General features: G+C 37.5%; 1 protein-coding gene across 2 annotated transcripts in view; it reads left to right on the top strand.

Annotated features, from left to right (window-relative positions):
- mrtfbb (myocardin related transcription factor Bb) overlaps positions 1-24420 on the top strand; it is a 69061-nt gene that overhangs the window by 28981 nt on the left and 15660 nt on the right. The window lies entirely within an intron of this gene.

The following is a 24420-nucleotide window of genomic DNA, read 5'->3' as shown; positions in this document are numbered from 1 at the left end:
TGTGTGTGTGTGTGTGTGTGTGTGTGTGTGTGTGTGTGTGTGTGTGTGTGTGTGTGTGTGTGTGTGAGAGAGAGAGAGACAGAGAAAGAGAGCTTTGTGACTCTTTAACTGATGTCAATTTTTTCCGTTTGTAAATCCAGATCTCTTTTACACAATAATTCCAGCGTAGGATTTCAACCTGGAGGTAACGCACTATTAGAGCTAACCATACAATATATAATGCACATATTTCCCCACTATGTATTACATTATGAGATAAACTTATTATTTACTCATTATTCATTACTTGATTATTTTATAACAAAACTCAAATGGTACATGTGCCATTCAAAAACTTCTTCAGCATAAGCTCCAGGTAACAGACTTGGATGGTTTGCAAACCATTTGAAAGGGTTTTATTTAATTTAAAATGCAAAGACAACATATCAGGTAATAAAATCAGAAAGTATTGTTTTATTTGAACACATGAGCATTTTGAATATGATGCCGGTAACATGTTTTAAAAAAAGCTGGGAAAAGGAAAAAAGATAGAAAACACTGGAAAAAGTTGTGCAATGAAAAAGATAAATAAAGAAATAAATAGAAACACCTGGTGGAAAATCTCCAAACTAATAACATTAATTTGCATGATAAGTTAGCAACATTACAAGGTAGGAAAAAAAACAACGCAGAGAGGCTCAATCTGTTAGAAGTAGACATCAGGAGGGATCCACCAATCTGTGACAGACTGTATGAGTAAAAATTTCAACAGATTGTTCATTAGGGAAAAAAAGCTCCTCAACACAAAATTGCAAAACAACTTTTAGGGCAATCATCTTCAAACAACACCAGAGAACTGTGATGTTTTGGCCTTCAGGCAAGATAGCATGAAATGCATGAGACCACGTGAGTCTGTAGTGGAAGTCACTGCTTTAACTCACAATCCCTTCCAAACTGTGCTATCACAGAGTAACACATTCTGCGTGTAATACAAGATCATGGTTTGGGATTGAGAGAGTCTATTTGCTAAACTTGCCTGCTGACATTTCCTTGACCTCAATGAGAATTTTTGATGGATCATGAAATTTATAATATGACAAAAGACCCAAATATGAGTATCAGTAAGCTCCTGTGACCAAGACCAACATTGAAAACTATAAGCTGTGTCTATTAAGATCATTTTGATGTCTTATAAATGTTTCCACAGACAAAACAGTCAGTCACTCTGGCAAACCTTTTTTTAAGTTTCTGTTGCAAAGATTTGAAGTGAGTGATTTATTTGCTTGTTATTTAAAGAAATTGGGATAATATCTTTATTTGGCTGGAAACAAAACTTTCAAATGTGTAGAAAGATAAAATGTATGGCTTTATCCACAGGGGGCACCAAAGTCTACATTTACCAAAAGTTCCCTACTGGTCCTTTAATCTTAAAGTCTCCTTTAGGAGTCTTTAATGATTGACAGTACGCTCAAGAAGCAACACCGAAGTTTTAATCTGAAAATGTAAAAGAGAAAATGACAAGGACCATTACTTAGACTAATTCATATTTATTCCACTGATTAAACATTTGATTTGACCTTTAATTTACTCAGGTCAAATACAAGTATGCAATCTTGAGCTGAAATTGGAGTGGTCTATCAACAGCCCGCGAATTTAATGCTGTTGCTAATTAAGTGTAACCTCTGCTTCTGCTGGCAATGATGAGCATATTTTGAGCTACTTTTTTAATAACTTGTGAGTTTTCTTGTGTTTTAATGCCTATTTTAACAACTAGAACTGATGTTGAACCTGTCTGCAAAGGTGTCATTGTGCAGCCACGCCATAAGGTAATAAGTGTATTCAACAGAGAAGTATCAAACTTATGATTGGTCCCGTAAACTGAGGAGCAGCGCTTTAATAGTTTCTCACCCTTAAAGTCAAATAATGAGAATATGTTAAGATATAACAGTTTTATTGAGAACAGAAGCCCTCCTGGGATCTGTTATAGTCACCTCTCCCACACTGTTGAAACAAGTATATTTTGCGGTCTGGACATGCAGTATGGCAGTTAAATTTAGCACCTGCATGCTGTTCAACAACCTGTGCAGGTCGAGCTTTGTTTGAAAATACCATCAGCCTGGTTGGGCGAAATGACACACTCCGCCAGCTGGTGCATCTCACACACTCTGAATCTTTACTTCTCAAGGAGTATGTTAAAAAAGTTATAATGTAGCCCATATGCTACAACTGCTGGTAGGCTCTTTGAATTTAACATTAATAACTAAATAAAAGTTTAATTAACCTTTACAGCTCTCTACTCTAATCACATCAGGTTATTCCAGAGTTTGTGTTACACAACGGATTATGCATCAACCATGAACCCTCAGCTATTAATTACTGATCATTTACAAACTGAAACAGATGATGAGGAGGCCTTGACAAGCAGGGATCAGCAAAAGAGCAAGTCGGCAATTTATTTTTAGAGGAACCTTTTCATCTAAAATTATGATTAGAGAAAGGAGGCTCACCATCTGCCACTTGAGAAATCTCTGTTTGATGTTGAATCGTCTTCACCATGAGAGGCTAGTTTTATTTACAATTGGCTGTCAGGGGAGTTTGTGCTTGTCTCGTCTTTGTGCATCTTAAAAGTTCCCTATAAATAGTTTGGCACAGTCCCTAAGGAGGAAACTTTAGAGTTCTTTTAAAATGAAAAACAATATAGCTTTGTTAAAGAAAAAACAATCCAGACAGTGACATTTCATTTTTAAAGGTTTGTTTGTAAAAGTGTAAAAAAAAAAAAAATTACGAGTCACAGTCAAAGTAAAAGTTGTTAATACTGTCCAGCAACTGGTTTTATTGCTTTGTAAATGACTAACTATGAAACATTCTTTGATACTGTGAAATGTAACCTCACACGTTTATATGGCTTTTTTTCTTTCAAATATAATATAATATAATATAATAAAATATAATATAATATAAAATAATATAATATAATATAAAATAATATAATATAATATAATATAATATAATATAATATAATATAATATAATATAATATAATATAATATAATATAAAATAATATAATGTAATTATTAGTTAACTATTTTATGCATGACTGTTGGTTTCTGTTCATCATACATTTTGAAATTGAACCACACTTGTAAACCATGGATAAATTAAATAGCTGTTGTTTGCATGAAATTCGGGTAATGATGATGGATGAATGCCACAAATACCTGCTGATTCAGCACTTTCCTTTTATTAGTGCTAATGCTAGAAGAGGTTAGTGCTGTCTTCAATATGTCATCAGAGGGACGACAGCTCTCAAGGTGACTTAGCAAGACTTATGTCAAAACCTAAGTTTTTTTGTTTTGTTATGTTTTTTTAAAATATGATGTGAGTTCAGACATTTTCAATTTAATCAAAAAAACTGCCTCCATGTTGTGAAAAATGATCAAAACACGTAGAAAGAATAAAAAGATGACATTTCATACTTAACTGCATATTATTCCTGACACACTCTTTGTGAGCTTAACAATCTGGCAAAGTATTCAGTCTGATACAAGCACAACAGTCTTGACAGCTTTTGACCTATTAATCAGGGATGTAGCCATGCTGACGTTCTCATGTTACCATGGTTACCAGCAAAATAGGTTACATACATGGCCATACGCAGAGCTTCCTGAACAGATTTAGCAATCAACAGATGGAAATATGAGTAGTTTAGCTTTTCAGTTCTTGCCAAAGTTACATAACTGCTGCCATAAAGACCCAGAGTTTTTTCATTTATTTATCTGTCTGTTTTATTTATTTATTTGCCTCACATTCCTAAAAGAAAGAGTCCAAAGCTGTCAGAGACCAAGAGCTGATTGGCAGACAATGACATAAGGCAACTTAATTACACAGATGAATAAGTTTGTGTCTATCAAGCTGATAGGGACTGCAGTTTTAAGTATGTAAAACCATCCGTGCTAATGTTTTGTTTTTTAAGGTTTTTTTTGGTGGAAGCTGGAAACTGCATGAGTCTTGAAGCTGACTCTTTGCCAAAAACACCATGCTTTGGTATGAAGCAGGCGGGCCGACGAGACTGTTGTTGTGCTACTCAGACGGGGAGAGAGTCTGGTCAGACATTGATGCAGTTGGTTTGTTGGAGTCCTTGTGAGGGATTTGAGTAATGTATCATATATCATGGAATGACTCAGGCAAAAAAAAAAAACACAAAAGTGTGGTCAATCATGTGAAGCACTGGAGGGAGGTCTGTCATGAAATAACTACCACTAAAATAATTCATTTAATTTTTTTCTATTTAGTTTTTAAAATTTCCTTGCTAATCCATACATCCATATCTAACAAACAGGCAAAGAGAGACAGGAGTGCAACTATGTGTTGTCTGTGAATGATAACAGACCTGGTGGTGAGAGATGACCAAGAAATCACAGTGAAATGAAGAGGCCTAAGGACCCTTCCTTGAGGAATACCATTCTCAGAATCATCTATGTCTGACTCACTGGCACTCAAACAGACTTTTTTCAAGAAAGAAAGTAGGGATGCAAATTTTCAGGAATTTTTGAGATGGAAACTTTTTATGGGAATTTCAGGAAATTTATGGGAATTTACCTGAATTTTCAGGAATTTTTATGAACTATGTTTGCTTGGTCATATACATATGTTAATATTACACATTTTGGTTAGTTATAAGCATACATGCATGCAAACACATTTAATGCAGTAATTTTGGATCAAGTTGATGACATGGAAAAGAAAAAAAATCCAACATTTCTGGGGAATGTTGAGAAAAATTTCAGGAAATTTATGGGAATTTACCTGAATTTTCAGGAATTTTTATGAACTATGTTTGCTTGGTCATATACATATGTTAATATTACACATTTTGGTTAGTTATAAGCATACATGCATGCAAACGCATTTAATGCAGTAATTTTGGATCAAGTTGATGACATGGAAAAGAAAAAAATCCAAAATTTCTGGGGAATGTTGAGAAAAATAACTTTAAGTTGGCAGCAACAAAACCTAGAAAACTTTCAATAGCCCTGAGCCAAAATTCCCATGGACATTTTATAAGAAACTATTCAAAGAAAGTTTTATGGTTTGGTGGTTTGCCTTGAAGCCAGAGTAGAGTTTTATTTTCCACCAGTTTTCAGTCTCGGTTAGGGCTCAAGGGAATGGTGAAGGATAAGGCACTTTCTTTCTGCAGGTAGTTTCCTGTTTTTCCATTGTTTTACTCATGGAGTCAGGGTTCAGGTTAGTTGTAAAATGATTTAGTCAACACTCTTTAAAAACTGTGTAGGGGTCACATAATAAGTTGTATCAGTGTTAACAGATACTTTACGGACTACTGACATTGTTTTGATGTTACGGAAGAAGTCATGAAAGTGGAAAAGCTGCAGTGTCACACTCAAACTTTCTGTGACAAAGATTTTGATCTACTTTTGAGTTGCTCCTGATACATCAGTTCTTTGTCTGCCTGTGTTCTCTTTTAAGTCCAGTCAAGTCTGCTTCTGTGCTCTATATTTATCTGTTCTCTTTATGAAGTTGCTTTATCGTTTTGTCACTTTAACAATGGTGCTTTGAAAAGGTTCAAGGAAAGAAGATTTCAAGGGTTACTTTTCTGAATAAGATTGATACGATTTCACTGCGGATGTAAAGCAACATTTCCGCCTGCGATATAAATGTACAATCCTAAAATAACGTAAAATTATTTGAATTCAAGCTTCAAACTCCATCAGAGAAGCCTGGTGATTTAGTTGCAATCTAGCACTTCTTTCTGGATTTGTGGGGACTAGCTAAGAGACAACTAAGACCAGAGTTGTATTAAAACAGGTGAAAAATATCAACCTTTAAGAAAATCACCCACTGTTGATCAATCACCAAGTAAGGGGGTTTTATCCAAAGCTAACATATGATATAACAAGGAATATTCCTGTTAGCATACTGACGTTTTCCCATTCTAAATGCCATTGCTAATGTTTGGTCGTTCTTATCTTGTCTTAGGCAAAATGTCCCTTGAATCCGTGACAAATTTCACTTTGCTGTCACTATATTTTGAAAGTGACTTATATTTTTTGTCTGTAAAATGCTATACTTTGAGTCATGCACACAGACTTCTGTCCTGTGACCCCAGGGTTATGGCCTCTGCAGCTGTATGAGTTATTCATATCGGCCTGGCTTGAAGCTCTCAGCTTCAAAGTTAGAAAGTGAGACATTAAAAATGTACACAACCTCATTTGTTGGTGCACTTCACCTCTCAGCTACAACATTATGACCACCTGCCTAATACTGTTCAGGTCTGGTTCTGTGCATCCTGACACAACTGTGACAGGATGAGTATTCTGACAACTTTGTGTCAGACCAAATATTAATGTTTTCAGACCATACAGGACAGATTTTATTCCTGAGACAAATCAGTGAGCCTTGGCTGCCCAGGAACCCATCACAGGCTACCTGGTTTAATTTACTTGGAACTTTTATGGTTGATATTGTTCTTTGCAGACCAAGAGCACCCAACAAAAGCTGCAGATACTCAGCCCCAGCCATCCAACCATCAACACAAACCTCTAGACCACATTGGCTGTACATCATCCATACAGTCCAGAACTCTCTTTTCTTGTTTGAGATCAATCCTGTATGATTAATGGACTTTTTATCAGCTCCAGTAAAACATAATGTGCTCAAAGCTGCCATAGTTCCATGAGTAAAATAGCTCCCCTTGACAATAGTATGATACATGCTTGTACAGGATACTACATGTAAACATAGTAAGGACATTATGTTCTTTTATCTGAGTTTTTTTCACCATTTGACTACTTGAATTAACGCAGAATGACAGTGAAGGATTGGCTCGTAAGATGGAGCGACACACTTTCCCTGACTAAAGATAGCCAGGAAGAAAGAGACTGAAAGTGGTGTGATATACATCTTAACATCTGAAATGCACTCAGTAAGCCTTTGAGCCATCCACTTGTGACTATTTAACCATGTTCAATAATTGCCTCTACGGGTCTGACATTTTCCTTTGTCTCCATGTTCATTTTCCACACAATCAAAAAGCATGTGCAGAGACATGTTGTCATGGTAACAGAAGAAAATAGCTGGGATGACAATGAGTGAGAGAGGCCTGATAGCGTACGAGAGTGTGGAAAGTATTTCATCACCTGATAGTAGATGTGCAGGATATTACTTTGAGATGTAAAAGACACTGAAGTAAGATGTAGAGTGAGAGTCAGAGCTGCTGCTTCAACTCTATGTACTTACTTTCCTAAGACTGTTGTTTCATCAGGATGAGCTGTCAGAAATTAAGCTCATGTGAGGCAAAGATACATGCACAACTTGTTTTGTTCTGCAAGTATTTCATGCTGCAAAAACTGAAATCTAATCAAGTGTTAATGAATTATTTAAATAAAAACTGTCTTGTTAAAGTAGTGACATGCAAATACAAGAATTTAATAATGTGTCTCATATGAAGTTGTCTAATCTCTTGAAATAAGACACTGATATAAAATATTAATATATGACACAAATACTTGCTTTCATTTTGTTTTTGCCGCTTTGTTTTGTTTCAATGCATCTGATTAGTCTAACATGTTTTATGAGCATTTGAAATGTTGCTCAAATGTGGCAAAGACAGAAGTGGAATTTGTCTTTTTTGCGTTATCTTTTGGTGGGCTAACAGCTCACATGGCATTTTAGTCGGACAACTCTCTTAGGAATTAAAAAAAAACCCTACTTCAGCAGCGTTCATTTTGTAGAAATTAACATCTATAGTGAAAAGTGTGGCTCTGCCATTTACCACTGTAGTGTTTTGAAGTCAAAATACCCCTGTTACAGGAGCAGCCATTGAAGCAGTTGTGCAGCCAGTCTGCGCTGTACAGACTGTGAGGGATTCTGGGAGAATCTGAGTGGAGCTGGGTGACAAAAATGATTTTTTTTTTTTCTTTGAGAGTCTGATCACTTCTAGACTCTCCCTCCCAACATATTTTAAAAGTCCCGAAGAAAATACACCAGCACGGCAGCTGTCAACCATCATTAAATGTGACATGTGACCTTGTTTTTAACCTCTAATAAATACTGCGAAAAAAAATGAAACTTTCAATATATATATATATATATATATATATATATATATATATATATATATATATATATATATATATTTATACATTTTTCAAAGTTTGACCACAGCCCATGGGGAGGGACGGGGAGCAGGATTTTTTGACCTATACCGCAGCCAACCACCAGGGGGAGCCGTTTTTATGGTGACCTCACTTCGAGCCAAGCAAGATGTCCATTTTTTTTTTTTACAGTCTATGATTGGTCACAGTCATTTTTCTCAGACAACAAGAGTCATTCTGTGAGATGTTTGCCGGCTGTCATACCTGCAGTTTTTTTTTTTTTTTTTCCCTGACAACACTGAGTTACAGAAACAAAGGACTTTATAATACCTGGCTCTTCTGAAGCTGGAAATAGCCTTCAAAACCTCCCTGAGTCTAAAGCCGTAAGACTAAGGATAAAGTTTTATATTTTTTTTATTTTTTATTTTTGTAGGAACTTCTATTTTAGAAGTTAGACTCATCTTTTCAGTCCACCTGTCTTTACTCTTCTTTCAATGAAGTGCATTGTTTTGTTCATTTGTCTGAAAGTCAGTGTTTTGACTGTTAGAGCTGAACCACACTAAATATAACAGGAGAGCATGTTAAATGACAGCTGACAGCCAGAAAATACTCCACTAATCACATAAATTGCTTTATCAAGTTTATTGTTACAACTTTCAACAAAATTAAACCACTAAGACACTTTCATTTTGGAAATCTGAGAATTGTTTTTATGTCTATCTTGTAGCAGGAAGCCACAATTAAACAATGTATCCTAGAAGTACACAATTTGGGAAATCTGTCCTAAGAGCTTAAAATAGTTTTGTATTGTTGCAATTTTACAAAAAGAGCTGCTTATGAATAGAGTTAGATTAATTACAAACAATGTGCAATTATCTTTCTCTTTGACAAACTCATGATGCTGCAGCTATCAGACACAAAAGCAAATGAAAAAGTGAAATCTTGATGGGACTCAGGTCATCTTGTTCCACAGAGAGAAGTGTTAGCAGTGAAGCCTGGCACTGGATACCTCACAGACCATTCAGACGGCCATCAGACGCTCTGCTCATTTCCTGCAGTCAGCTGCCGAGCAACAGGGCGGCTGCCTCTTCAAGCTGGCCAGCTTCATGTTCAAGTCTCATTGGTATGGCAGGCTCATTAAAGAGCTATGAGAGTTTACTTCTATTCTAACTATGAGAGCTTCATAAGGGATAACAAGCCTCCTGACTGCTGAAAGTAAATACTCAACCACTGGCATCATTCTGGCTCTACTGAGCAGGAGAAACCAAACTCCCTGTTGGAAAAGTATATTGTTTTAAGACTTGAGATACTACTGCCAAGCAAAGAACTCCTCTGACCGAGGACCTGCAGCTGAAATAGAAGTGTTGTAAAAAAACTTTAAAGAGGGGCATTGTGCTTTTTTTAGGGTTTATTCATACCGCTCTTTTTACATACTGCTCACTGGGCGCTTTACATGATCAAAGCTCAAAAAACTTTTACACTGGTGTTCTGGAAAACCCTTGTTCCCACCTCTGTCCAAAAAACTTCGTCTTAAGCGCTCGTCCACATAAGGCCCTCCACTCCACCGTCCTCCTTACCTCTGATTGGCCCGCCCTGTGGCAAACCTCGGTGTTTGAGGCCAAACCCTCCTTTGTGTCATGAACAAGTTAGGACATACTTGTGCAATGACTGCATTCATTTTGCAAGACTCATGAGGATTTTGTGGAGTTTTTGCGTTATTTTTAGAACAAACCATTAGAACAGTTAACAAACAAATTCAGGGATGAATATGTGGTGGTTCAAAACAATCTGCACATATTTTTTACCTGCATTGTGACTTTACATCTATGCTTAAAACTTATTAGATTCTTTAAGTTGTTTGAAACAGTAGTTTAGGAGCCTATGGTGGAGCTCAAGCAGTGTTTATGCATCTTTGAAACCCCAGCCACTAAAATGCTTTGTATTTTGACTGAGCATGAGGTCTGACCAAACTCTGCCACAGAAATTTGGCTTCTTTAATGGTTCCTTGGAGACATTAAAGAGCCATTCGTCTTTTATGGGCATTGGAAGTGTGGTTGTTTTATACTCTGTAGAACAGCAGAACAAGCCAAGCTACGCACACAAGGTTATTGTTACGCTAGCCACCACAGCCAGTCAGAGTAATCAAAAGAACTCAATTCCCCAATACGTCATAGAAAACTTTGCTCTGAAGAATCACTTTGAAAATTTTCTGGCTTCAGTGAATTGAAATAAATCAAATAAATATTACGTCTGCTTTTACCCAAGTGACCAAGCTGTCACTTATTTTGAAGAACAACTAAAGTTTCTCTTGTAGCTTGACATATATTCTACCATGTCATGAATCACAGCTGTAGGTGGCTATTTTCAGATGTCATTGCCTGTTCACCTTGCCTTTCAAAAACATTCTTGCTGCAGGCGCTACATTATGTGTGAGTGACCCAGATATGTGAGTCTGTAGGGTGGTCATAATGCTCTTGGTGGCAGGAACATTAGCAGCTTGGAGGGAGGAAAAAACTGGACCTGCCACAGCACAGATATCCCAAATTGGGCTGACAGCCTTGGCACACATCACAGCAAAATGTGACTTGACTGTTACAATAATGTTGAAGTGTCCAGTCCCAGCTGAGCCAGTCCTCAAACGGACCATTACACAGTTTACAGTGCTGGTGGTTATTTTTAGCTTCTTCAAAGCAGAGATGAGAGGTGATGTCAAACTTTTTTACATTCATATATGAATGGAGACAGTCACCGTATTGTTGAGTACAGTACATTTGAGCTGAGTGATACAAGGTCTAAGGCTGTTTCCAATTTTTTTTAATGCCTGGTCCACCTTTATAAAAAGGCATTTATAACCTTATAGGAATAGAGTACACTCATGTAATATCACTTTTTTTATTTCAGAAGGCTAAGAAGGTCAGAATATCTTTCAAAAGTACCAAGCAAAATTTGAATTTTGCATGTTGAAATAAATATAAAACGTCTCTGACATTTTGTTTTCATTTGACTTGGTACTTTGTAATTTATTTTTTCAAAGGAAAAATGTAAGGTTTTTGTAATAAGGAATGCCATTTCACATAACATAAACAGCTGTGTAGTCAAAAAAAAACAAACTTTTGAATTATTACCACATGGGGGAGCCACTAGAGTAATGGAAAGGCAATAGACACCTTTTCCGATCAGGGCTTCAAATGCCAAAAGTCTTTGGGAATCAGCTGGTCCAAATACAGCCACTGATAGGTTTACCTTTCGAAAAAAAAGATGGTAGCCTTCTAGTAGCACTGTCAGTTAACAGGAATAATCATATTTCACTCAAATGTATCAAAAATAAATAAATAAATAAATAAATAAAATACCTGTGGTGACGACTCAAATCTTGGAGGGTTTTTCATTTCATTTAAAATTTTTAAAGGAAATTAATTTAAAATCCAGTGAAAATATGCAAAGATCAGTCTGTTATGATGGAGTTTAAAGAGTTAATCTTAACTTGACTATTAGCCAATCATACTGTAGAATTTCAGGGTCGTCAAGCACCTCTCTTGGAGGAACTTTGGCACTTAGTGGCCCGCCCCCTTAACTTGGCCCTGGTTTTAATCCTCTACCAATAACAACACAGACCATGTTGCAAAAATAAAAGAAGCAACACTAGCAAGTACATCACACCATCTAAAACCCACTAACACTCACTGTTTTATTATACTGTCTTCTACTATACTATACTGTCTAGTATACCACTGTGACCACATGACCCTGACTGATGTCCTCTAAGAGTCCAATTCCTGCTGTTCAGGAGAAGTGGAGACCTCTGTCTAGAAAAGTGAAGGGGACATCAGGAGGCGCTTCAGCTGCCTGCGCGGGTCTCCTGTGCAATGTAATATGAAACACAATTCTTCGATCAGGCCTATTTTCAGCCCACAGGTTCTACTGGAGCAAAGCTGATCTCCCCTAACATGCACTCTGGGAGAATTTGTTAGGAGTGTGCATACACACAAACACACACAGCAGAAACTTGGCACAAACCAAATTTAGGCTAAATTTGACCTTTGAAGTTAAGTCTGACAACTGCCTAAAATATAACACTAAATGTCTGTTCACACATACAAAAAAGGACAAAGCAAAGAGAGGGCTTTATTGTAATTTGCAGAGTTCTTGACAACAGATAGCTGTCTGAGACCGTTGAAGCATTTTCTCATGTCAAAGTAGAGTAATTATAGAAATGCTCATGAAAAACCATAAACTACATGGCACTGATAGAAACAAGGACAAGAAAAAGGCTGCTAAGCTTTTCAGCCACTCCTCTCAGAGGACTTCCATGTCAACCCTTCTCCTCTTATCTATTTAAAACAAATGTCATGCTTCTCTAGATGATAGCGCTCAGAAACTGTGGTGGAGCTCAGAAACCGTGGTGGTGCCACTGAAGTTTTTGCCAAATCACAGAGTCCCATCCCTCAGATTGTTCTGACATTTACATTCAGTCGGAGCCAAGTTGTGGCTGGTCTATTTGTATGGGCTTTAATCACTGCTTCAGACTCTGAGGACTGAACCGCAGCCACACTGAGAGCGCGACGTACTGTATGAAAACTAAATGAGTGTTCAAGTTACAGGTTCAAACAGGGGTTCAGCGTGAACTGCTGAAAAAAAACACGACTGCAAATTCTTAATTAATGAATTAACCTAATAACAAATCTATGTGAAGAAACATTTTTAAAAAGCCTTTTTTCCCCTCAAAAGATTAAAGAGGGGGTATAATGCTTTTTTTACAGGGTTTATAGTCTCACTGAAGTAGCTTTTCAAGAGTTACAGATCATAAAAATCCTTATTTTTCCCACACCAGTGTTTTAAAAAACCCTTTTCTCAGCCTCTGTCTGAAACATTTCATTTTAGCAGCTATTTCTTTAGGGCTCCTTGCTTCACAAACCCCCTTCCTTCTGATTAGACAAGCCCTATGGTGCACAAAGAGCTTTCAGCCATAATGCCACATCCCCCTTCTGAGAGTCAGATGATTAATCAAAAGCAATCTTCTCCAAAAATGTTCAGCATATAAATGGTTGTACAGAAAATATGCTCAATTGTAGTATTCTAGTTTGACCTATGCCGCTCTGTTGACATGTGGGAGGTAAGCTGTCAGCAGGGGGAGTTCTATATTCTTTGGCTTCACTTTTTGGGTGCTGTTGTGCCAACCATCTTTGAGTCTATGCGTGTTTAATCAGGGCAGAGGGTGCTGTGAGAGGGTTGTACTAGGGGGAGGACATCTTTATTACTTATTAATCACTTTACATTGTCAATTTTTCATGTTTCACTCATAGTTTTAAGAAATAGTTGATATAAAAGACAAATATCTACGTAGGACTAAAAAACACAATGAAATGGCTCTGATAAGGCAGATCTGGAAATATGGAAATACATGTTACCTTAAGTGAAAAGTAATTATACACTGTAGCACCTGAGATGAATAAACCTGTACATTAAGAAAATAATGGTGTTGACCCTGGGTGGTAGAAGGTAGAGGCGGCTTTTACATCTCCATCTAGTGCTGAAGAGGTTATGTCACGCAACCTTACTTCCTCAGTCTTTCATTCACTAGTGAACAAACAAGATGCCACGACTCAGCGTATTTCTCTGGCTCAATCAATTAAGGAGCTCAAGTTATTACAGAAACAATCAATGGTTGGTCTAAGTTTTGGATGCAGCATAGGACCAGAAGTGCAACAGTATTCAGGAAACAGCTCTCTTTAAAAGAAAGGCACTGACTCAAGCACAGTGATGAAGAAAGTTGCATTAAAACTTTGTTTTTTTTCTGGTGGTTCTTTATTCAGATGATCTATAAAAAGTGGTAAAATAATCAAAGTTGTGATTTGAATGCAGGATCCCATTCAGGATTACCCCTGCAAACTTCATTTTAATGTAGCGGGATATTTCAGAGCAGATAGTGTCCTGCAGAAACATGATGGATTCATTCCAACCATTCGCCTCCGGGGGAGACAATCACTGACTAATATTATCCTTCTCTTGTAGCTTCAATCTCAGCTCTATATATGGACGGAGATGAAAGGAGGGCATATGGACTGAAAAGATTTTTAAAATTATCTCTGGGTGGTACTGAAGCAACACTTCAGATATAATTTTAACATCCCAGATTTGAAGGAGCCAACTTATAAAACTGCGCCTCACAGAGACTTCAGTGCCCCCTGTGTCTGATTAAAATCAGGCTCGTATCTGGTGTCTACTTCAGAAAGATAAGGGGAAATAAACTCCACAAATGTTTCATTAGCACATTACCAAGCCTCATGGAGATTCAGTCTGCACAAACAGATAACTCTGGATGACTGCTATAGATATTTTTTCTTATTATGATACCTCACTCTACAGTGGATGTGGCTCAGCTCAAGACAGGTTTGTCACGGTGTGAGTCTGCTGCATGTTAATGTGTAAAAAGGTTTGGAGTCCACTTGTCTGTTTGTCTTACCATGCTTAAGGGAACCACAGCTGATCATTTCTAAAGAATCAATAACGAGCAATAATCACTTGCTGAGATAATCAAGTCTTATACTGTGGATGAGAAAAAAATATACCAGTGGGTTTGCTATGTATTAGAAATGAATGCACCTGCAAAAAAACACATTATTCCACTAGATGGCGATGTAATCCACTCATCCACCAATCAGCCATACCTGCTGATTGTCAAGGCACACCACATCCGGCAACTTTACCAAACACAGCATTAAATGACATCATCTTTAGAGCACTAACAGAGCACCAAGTTATCAGTTGTTTTCTTTTTTTAATCCCTGGAGGGAAATTCTTTTTATTTCCACTGTTTATACAAAGGCCTTAAACACATGTGCACAAACAGGACCCAGACGCACAATGATGTGAGGAGAGATAATGCTCTGGTGGGTGTGTTTTAGTTACTGATTGCACGTTATTTTCCAGGTTGCTCATTGGTGAAGTGAAGGCCACAGAAAGTGCCTTTATTTACATGGGGAATAGACTGTCTTGCCATACAATTGAGACCACATGCAACACTGCAAAACACTGAAATCTAAACAAGTGTTTATGCTTTAACTCCACAACAAACATATTATCTGACTTAATATGAGCCACATTCACCTGATAAATTAGGAGGAATTTCTAGTTTTGATACATTTAAGGACAAAAAATGATGCCTGGATATTTATAATTAGTAATAAAAAATACAGATGGAGTAGGAAAATCAACTTGTTTAGTTTCTTTAACTCAAAATCTTGAATAAAGACTTGTTCCACAATTGTAAGGAAGTTGTGGCATAAAGTTTTCGAAGTTTTTGTATGAGTGTCAATATGATGAGAAAGTCAGTCGTGGCTATGAAATTAAAGGAAAGTCAAGATATTAACATAAAAAGTTATAATTGATCCTAAGTAGGATGTAGATTGTCAGATAAGAAGTCACAAGATTTGGATTGAAAATTAACATCAAAATATGAAACGTGTTTTTTGATCTGTTAATTTTGGCTTTTTATTTAAATTTTGACTTTCAAATGAACGATTTTGCCTTTCTAATGTTATTATCTCAATGTTATGCCATTTGTGATTTGTCTTTTTCCATAAAAGCCAGGTGGAAATGGGTGTCCATTGGCGGGGGATTAAGGGGCAACCTTTGGACTAAAAATTTGAAGCCTGTGCAGAAGTGTTTAACATACAACACCAAACACCAAGCCATAAAAGCGAAATTTAACAAATTGACATGTTTACAGTGTGATTTAAAAAAAAATAAAAAAATGGCCTGAGTCTGAGACTTGACAGGCACCTTGTAGTTGTCTGCAACCCAGGAACTGCTCACCATAACTGGGTGTACAAAACTGACATCAGAATAACACAGGGAGAGGAGCAAATACTTCTCTATACACATATCAGCCTGAAAATGATGGATAGCTTGACAAATACCAACCATGAGCTCAAAGTGCCCTTCTGAATGAAAATGTTCAAAACTTTCACTTGTGATTTCTTTTGTAGGAAAAACAAGTCTTATAACGTAATCACCTTCCCAGATCATTCCACATCCAAATATTTTTGTTTTTATTTGGGGAAAGTTTGCCGTGTCAGGGGAGCAGGCAAAACATTCAGGGGGCCCACAGTCAGGGAGATGATTCCTCTCTGCTTGGTTTAACAGTTTTGTGTCCTGTCATAGGTCACACAGCAGAACCAATGAAATCAACCAGAGTAGACATTATCTTACGATATTATGTCGCTTCGTGAAGAATATTATTATTTTTTTCTGTCTGGATACTCTCCCAGGAACCTTTGGCCTTTGCAGCCCATGATACATATGCCATGTGGGTGTGGGATCAGCAGTGTACTGCTTCAGGCTTGAGTAAATACTGCAGCCATTCCAGGCATGGCTGTGAATGGTGGAGGAAGGAAATGTCTGTAATCAGGGTAACTTCACTGTTTCCCAGAGCTGAGTCAGGAAGTAAATCAGTTGCAGTGAGATGACAGAAGATGGATGGAGCGTGTACGTCTGATAGAAAAGAAGAGGAGTAGCTTAGAGTAACAAGTGATGTGATTTATCATAAATTTACCATTTTACCCTGGTCTTTAAGGAAAAAATATTCTTCCTTTATTTGGGAAATTGTGAAAAATGAATGGCACTTAGATTTTAATCGACACTAAATATCAAGGTTGCATTAAACATTTTTGCAAAACATTTATCATGCTTTCATCTTGTCCCTTTATGCTTGTACATTGTTCTCACAGCCAGCTGTTCTCACTGTCTGTGTCTCCAGAGACTGAAGCTGCAGACTGTTTTTAGTTCCCTGTTATTCCAATAAGCAAATCCTGAGCTCCATTTTTCTCTGGTGACACAGAAAAGCACATGTACCACTTAAGTTGTGTAAAGATTGGGTGTTGATGACATCTGAATCCTGGATTTCTCCCTCTGAAATAAAGATGTACTAACTTCTTAAATAATGGAGAATATACACTACACCTCAAACTGACTTATGGAGGCTGGTGTCTTTTTCCACACGGAAAAGTTCTGAGATGCCAAACATTGGCTCCCCACCCTTGTGTAAGTGGATGCATTCACATTTATTTGAGTTAATGACTTTTTTTACACCACCAACGACATCTTCACATCAGCCCTGGAGTGTGCCAAGGTTTCTGCTAATGTCATTTGAATTAAAAGCACATACATCTAATGCAGTCTGAAGACTAAAGCTGGCATTACATAAGAAACTTTCCCTGGAGTCAGCAGTTGCTGGGATTCTATAACCAAGCAGTCCTGTTGCTCTGATGCAGGAAAAAAACCGATAAAAAGTATATTAGAAATGCTCTAGAGGATGAACCTAGACTCCAAGATATCTTTCTTATGAGATATTAAGAACTTATTTTAACCGTGTTCTCCTCTGCAAACAACAGAATTACAGACAAACAAATGCGCATTAAGAAAGGATTACTGCTTGTTCAAGCTATGCAACCATCTACTAACTATCACCCTTTTTTTACCCAGTTATGCATACATAAGCAAAATGACATGAGAATTATTGTAAAGACAATATAATTTGTTTATAAATTTTCTATATATGTAACCAAAAGTTAGTCCATCTGTTAGCCTGCCCATTTTTTTACTTAACAGTCAACTAAACATTTTTACTGTAGGTAAAACTTTTACCACAATACCTTTTTTTTGTTTGTTTTGTTTTGTTTTGTTTTGTTTTGTTTTGTTTTGTTTTGTTCCTTTTTTTGTTTTGTTTTTTTGTTTTTTGTTTTGTTTTGTTTTGGGGTTTTTTGCCCCAGAGTCATCAGACAGGGTTTAAATGTGCTTGACTTTCTCAACTTGACTTAATTAGACTTGTGTGACCTAGTCGTAGTAGTAGTAGCTAATGATTTAGACGTTCCCATATTTAAAACATGGATATAAAGTAACATTGGTAGATGTCCATGCTGAACATGTGCAGACATTTTAAACCACTACATATCAATTAGGGATGCTCAATACCACTTTTTATGCAGACCGATACCAGTACGAGTACTCCTTCTTGAGCACTCACCAATACCGAGTACCGACACTAGTAGTACTTTTGATACATAAAATTTCAATGAACAGTGACAGATCATTTTGATCAAAGACAGCACAGTCACTCTGACATTAAGTCCAAATAAAACACAAACAACTCTCTCTGAGTTTAGAAATTTTTTGATCAATATTAAAAAAAATATATTAAAAGTGCACAATAAAACTAACAACTGTAAGATTTTAAGTGTTTTTTAAAGTAAACTAAAGTGCAAAATAAAAAAGTTTAACCGTTAACTCTTCCTGGTTCATTCATATTGTCTGAAAAGGACCTGGCACACATTTGCAGTGCTGTTAAACCGCAGCAATTAGCAGCATCTAGTGGCGAGGAGGACTTGCTCGACGTAAGATTTTTTTACCTTGAGTATTTGCTGCTAGTATCTGCAGCCTTCATGAGTACCGATACCTTGAAAAAAGGTTAGTATCGGCCAGATACCGATACCTGTTATCGGTATCTGGCCATGACAGGAAGGTTGGGCCTCAAACACCAAGGTCTGGTCTGGTCATAGCTCTGCTCCTGACAGGCTTCTAGAGGGCTGGCCAGTCAGATGGAAGGGATTTGTGGAGTGGAGAACCGTAAAGATACATCAGTTGATAAAGAGCAAGACAAAGGCTGAAAGAAGGGTTTTCTAAAATACCTGTGTTAAAATCTTTTGAGCTGCTTTAATGAAAAGCCACTACAGGGTACCAGGATTACACCAGGATTAGAATAAATATTCATGTTTTTTTAAGGCTCCCACACTCTGGTCTTACATTGTCACTCTCACTGGGGTCTCATGTTCCTTCATGATACCAAACAAAAACCCAGCGTCCATGTCTGGCTCCCAGAACAACAACATGGGTTGTAGCAATGCCAGTGAGCAAACAAGAGGTTATTTTTGTCCACGGCTGCCCCCTCAGCGACCCCCTGCCAAGCACACTGCAGCCTGTGTGCAACTAGAAGGAGAGCGTGGAGGCCTCAGACGTGAGTAACAGCCACCAGAGGGTTAATTATGGGAAAGTTACGGCTGTTGAAATCAGGGAATGTTGAAGAGGAAGTGTGAAAGAGGTGGCTGCCTGTCGACTCTTGTAGCTGTAACATTTTGTTTCTTACATTATGTACAGACTGCGGGGACCCCGTCATGCCTCCAGATGCGCAAAAAAGAGTCTTCCAGCTGTTGGTTGTGGCGGTACGATCAGCTATTTTTAGCAACACTGTCTGCCTGCTGCATTAATCTCTGGTTGATGTGGTACGTTTTTTTTGTCTCTGTAGGAACCTTTTGTACCTTAGATGAGAAACATTTTCCTTCTCAGTTTCACACATTTTTTTCTCTTACCTTAAATGTTGTCAGTTTAAAAAACAACTGTTATCTTATGTTTTGCTCCTTGAATCAGATAGTTGAATCTAGCGACCACTGCTCAGTGACAGTCAGTTCCACATCTACGTGATCACAGATTAACTGTCTTCACCCTGTTGTTTACCACACACTACTTAATTTATTCACTGATGGGAAAAGTAGATACTCATTACTCTTTATAAATGATGAAGCAAGTCCATCCATCTGATGCTGTCATGACTCAGTCTTGTTCCCTGGAAGTGTTGCACCAGTCTGTTTATGTCATTGTTGTGGTACGCTTGCTTGCTTCCTCGGTATTTGGATTATAAGGAAAACAACATTTCTTGCAATCCTTTGCTTCTTCGTTAATAGTTGTAAATATTGACTGATTGCTAATCTTGGCGTAATAGCTGCTCACACTAGTGTGATAAAGCATGTGAAAAAATGTCTAAGATTAGTCTTGTTGTGAGTTTAAATGAGCATAAGGGGGAGAATGACACGTGGCTGTATGTGTGTGGAATTAAATTGCACCCATGTAGTTTTTGGTTTGTGCAATTAGTTGTTTTTAGTGATGATGTTCATGTGGCCAAAGCTGCCACAGGCCGGCTTTTTACATCCCCTCAAGGCAGCTGCTTGTAGCGTAGCTTCAAAGCAAACCAGAGGCCCACAGGGATTTCCTTCTGGCTTTCCCACCATCTGCAGAGGGCCGATGTGGGCTGTGATGATTGTGGTGTTGGGGAGGCTTTCTTATGAAAACGGTCGTACTGTTCCACAGCAGCCTGCAATCTGATTCAATAAATTATCTTAAATCATGTGTTATTTGGAGCCTTGTCCATTTAAAGGCTGATGTTCAAACTATCTGATTTGCATCCCATCACTTCAACGTTACCATTTCTAGCTGTAAAATAATACACCTAATGCTTTTATGTATGATAATGTAGAAGTCTCAGTGTGAAATACTCCCTGGAGCTTGTCTGTCTGTCTGTTTTTATAACCCTGGAATCAATCATCCACAAACCAACGCCTGGTACTCATAAAAAAATATATATAGGATAGTTTGATTGAGACATTCACAGTGGTTTGATCACAGAGAACATCTGTACCAGCACATTCTCAGCATCGTGCTCATCTTAGATCAGTCTTTATCAGCCTGACGTCTTGGCTCAGAGTGAAAAACAAGTTGTATTTTATAGAAAGTGCTGCCTGCTTTGCATACCTGCAGGTAGATTACGTCAAATGTGTCTTATCCAGAACTTAAGGTTCTTCTTGGAAACACGCCAGTGCAAATCCACAAGGAATTTGGGTTTTATAGGGAATACCTATGTGAGCTTAAAGGGGCTGTATAGATGACTCGCTCATCACAGTGCACCTGAATCTCATTAGAGAGTGCCCATCAGCAGTTTCAACAGCATAGCCGCTCCCAGTCCCTCTAAGTGGTGGTTTGAAAAGAGCTTACGAGCTTTTCCAAGTGTCTTTGACCATGAGGGTTTTCTTCTTCACTGAGGTGGAAGTTCACATTCTGTTTGTCCAGAGACGTTTGACACTTTCAAACACTGGCAACAAAAAAGTGCTGCTCATGGTTTTGGAAATTTTCAAGTATGTTCTTGTATGTACTTGTTCACAGCCCTCACTTGGGACTTGTCGTGATTTAAAGCTTTGATGTTTTCCAAAAGAAAATGTAGCTATGCAGGGGGAAAAAAAAGTGTAGATTTTGGCTCTGAAGAAGGGTCGGGGGTCAAATGAGATTGTGAGGATCACTGTGACACATCAGGGAAACATAACAGAACAGCAGGACAAACAAATAAACTGAAATTAGTCTGAAAAATAAATCTAAGTAACACTGCAGTGTGATAACGAGGATGGGCTTTTGTTTGTACAACAAAGTTTTATCATGTAGTGTGCAAAGGACACAATTTCTGAAAACCCACCGAACTCTGCTCTCTATTCATTAAAATACTAACTTCATATGATCATATAGAAACATTGTGCCAGAGCTGGTTTCTCACAGAAGACTATTAAACTTTTCTTAAAGGCGGGATGAGGATGGCGTTGTCCATCCTGGGGGAATCTGCAGTTCCTAATTACAGAGATTGTCATCTAGAGGGGGAGGCCCAAACTGGAATTGTGCAATGTTTGGCTCTGTGTCACAGAAACTACTCATCCCCCTGTCACTACGCCTCAGATTTCACATGAACGCAGAGTCTAAACATTTGACAGCACATAAAGAAGATCTTACTGTGTGATATACAGTAGATAGACAAATATACATTTTAGACTCCCATAAATCAACAACAACATCTCTCAGAGTAACACCAAGTCACCTTGAGAACTTGGTATCTCTGTTTTCCCATGTATTAACTGTATGGAATATTCATATGTATATTTTTACCCTTCAATAAACAGCCATATCAGACACACATACACGGACAAACTATACAAGCTGCTGTAAATATTTTTCATAAATATGAATTCTCTCTCAGCAGAGGCTCAGTACCGGTAACGTGACAGAGGGTTCAGATAATGTGTTCCCGGCCTCATGCTGCCTCACAGAGTACAAATTTGGTGAGTGAATATTGACCAGGCCAAAAGCAGTGACTTGATTCCGATCACGTTCACTGTATAATGACCATTTTAAGGCAAGAAATACTTTTCTGAGTGATTTGTTTTTGCAGTGAAGTTAGGACTGGATTGTATTTGCTTTTTGAAGCCAGTGTAATTAAAGAAGTTAAGAAGAAATCAATGTTTTTTACTCTGGAGCCTTATCAGCAAAGCACTTTTGCCTTTCTACGTCAGCGAGATGTTTTGCCTTAAACTAACGTAACTTATATTTAAAGACTTATTTGACTTGATTGAATCACAAAAAGTTAAAACTTGATTTTGTCTTAACTTGTGCTTGAGTTGCATCCATCAAATAAGAACTGAAAATAAACATTTGTAGTTCAGCAGAGACTGTGACTGGAATGAAGCTTGATTGGAAACATAATGAGTTTTCAGGATTTGAAAGAGAGACATGGGCTAGAGGATGGAGAACTTTTTCCAGATATTTCCACTTAAGAAGAAATACAAAACTTCAAAACCTCAAACGGACAGATGGATCTAATGATATAGACACATAATGGGAAAGAATTCAAGGCAAACTTAGTGCTTGACCACACTTTAGGAGAGCGTAAGGCCTCCTCAGCTGTGTGCATTAAGGCTAAGTGGGAGAGGGAACTTGATATTAAAATTACAACAGAAGAGCGGAGCAACGTGTGAAACCCAGCACAACGCCACAAATTCAAGGCTGGGAAGGAAGAAAATGTTACCCGCTTCTGTCACATCTAAAATGAAAAATCAAGACACAAGCATGATGGTGGATTATTGGAATGGCAAAGTTGATCATAAATACAACTTTTGGGAAAACCAGAAACTATATTCAGTCTGGTAAAATGTTCATGATTCAGTTATAAAAAGGTTTTGTGAAAAAACCTTGGTAATGTAAAGCTATGAAACATGGAAATAAAAGTTATAATGTTATTGATAATGGTATATATATAACTTAATTAAATACCTAATACTGAAAACCGTTTTAAAGAGGGGGTATAGTGCTTTGTTTTTTAGCTTTTTACTCTCCCTTTGTTTCCCCTGTTGGAGATCATAGTTAAAAAAAAATCCCAATTTTCTCACACTGGTGTTGAAAAAAAGCCTTATTTTAGCCACTGTCTTTTTAAGGTTCCCTGCTCCAAACCCCCTCTTCCCACTGATTGGCCAGCTGTCTTGAGGCCTATTTGAAGCTTGACACATCTACATTTACACATGTACACATTTACACATCACATCTCTGTGCGTCGCTTAAGGGCGGAAAGCATAATACAGCCTTAAGTACATAGCCATGGGCAGTCTTGGTTTTTGGTTTTTGAGGCCCACCCTTTCAGTGTATCATGAAACATTTAGGAGATCTCAACCTGATTACCTCATCATTTCAGCAAGTGTCATAAAGATCTCCTGCTAATTTTTTGAACAACCGTTTTGATTAGTTTATAGACGGATTCAGGGATTCTACAACATGAAACATGTCACTGCACAGAACTTACATTTTTTAAATATGAGAAAGTACCCCCTCTTTAAGTTGTAAAGTTTAAGCAAGAGTGATTCTGGGATAAGATACTAGCTCCTAACAACAAAATGATTATTTTTAAAGCCTAACATCACATACACGACACAAACAAAAATCCTAAAAACCATTAAGGTTTCAAAGAGTGATCACACAGTAGCTTGTGTGCTTTTGATTTACAGCACAAAAACATCTCTTTTTTTTTGTTTCCATCTTGTTTTACTTCCTTTGTCAATGCTGAGTTGTGGGTTTGTTTGTTTGAAAGAGTTCAAGCAGACACCAAAAAGTGTGGGGCCACTAATGTAGGATTGCTTTTTTTTCTCTGTCAGAACAAAATGAACAGGTGTTACTTTTCAGAAAGAAACACTTTCATACTTGTTGGTAGTGATGTAAATTTACAGGACTTGATCGTCCTATACAGCACAACATTCATCATGAATTAAACACTGCTTAGTGCCTGTGAACTCGTATGTTTTCACTTTACTTTAAGTGAGTGATTATGAAGTGAACACAGAACTGGAAACAGCTGGCTTGTGGGAAGCAGATGGATGTAATACTGTAATGAGGGTCAAAATTAGTAAGCCAAAACTGCTATTTATAACAGTCAGTGCAGTCTCTTTGTTGTGCTACTAAACACATGTTAAATTTCAAATGGTACATTGTCTCATTTTTTGTCTGGATAAAACACATCTTGAGTTGATAAAAGCTACCTTGTGGTTTGAGACAGGAGATTAGACTTTGAAATTGTTACTGAAGATGAGAAACAGCACTGCTGAGGTTTTGATTATGGAACCAAGCAGGTGTATAAGGCATTCATAATAAATGTTGTTCAGCCTCAGCAGCCAACTCTTTTGAGATGCTTAAAGAATTTAGT

The sequence above is a fragment of the Halichoeres trimaculatus genome, unplaced genomic scaffold (assembly GCF_033239565.1).
Source record: "Halichoeres trimaculatus isolate MK-OKI-2021-1 unplaced genomic scaffold, fHalTri1.1 fHalTri1_scaffold_20, whole genome shotgun sequence".
NCBI lineage: Eukaryota > Metazoa > Chordata > Actinopteri > Labriformes > Labridae > Halichoeres > Halichoeres trimaculatus.
The sequence above is the reverse complement of the archived record's forward strand: the minus strand, read 5'-3'. Positions and strand labels throughout refer to the sequence as shown.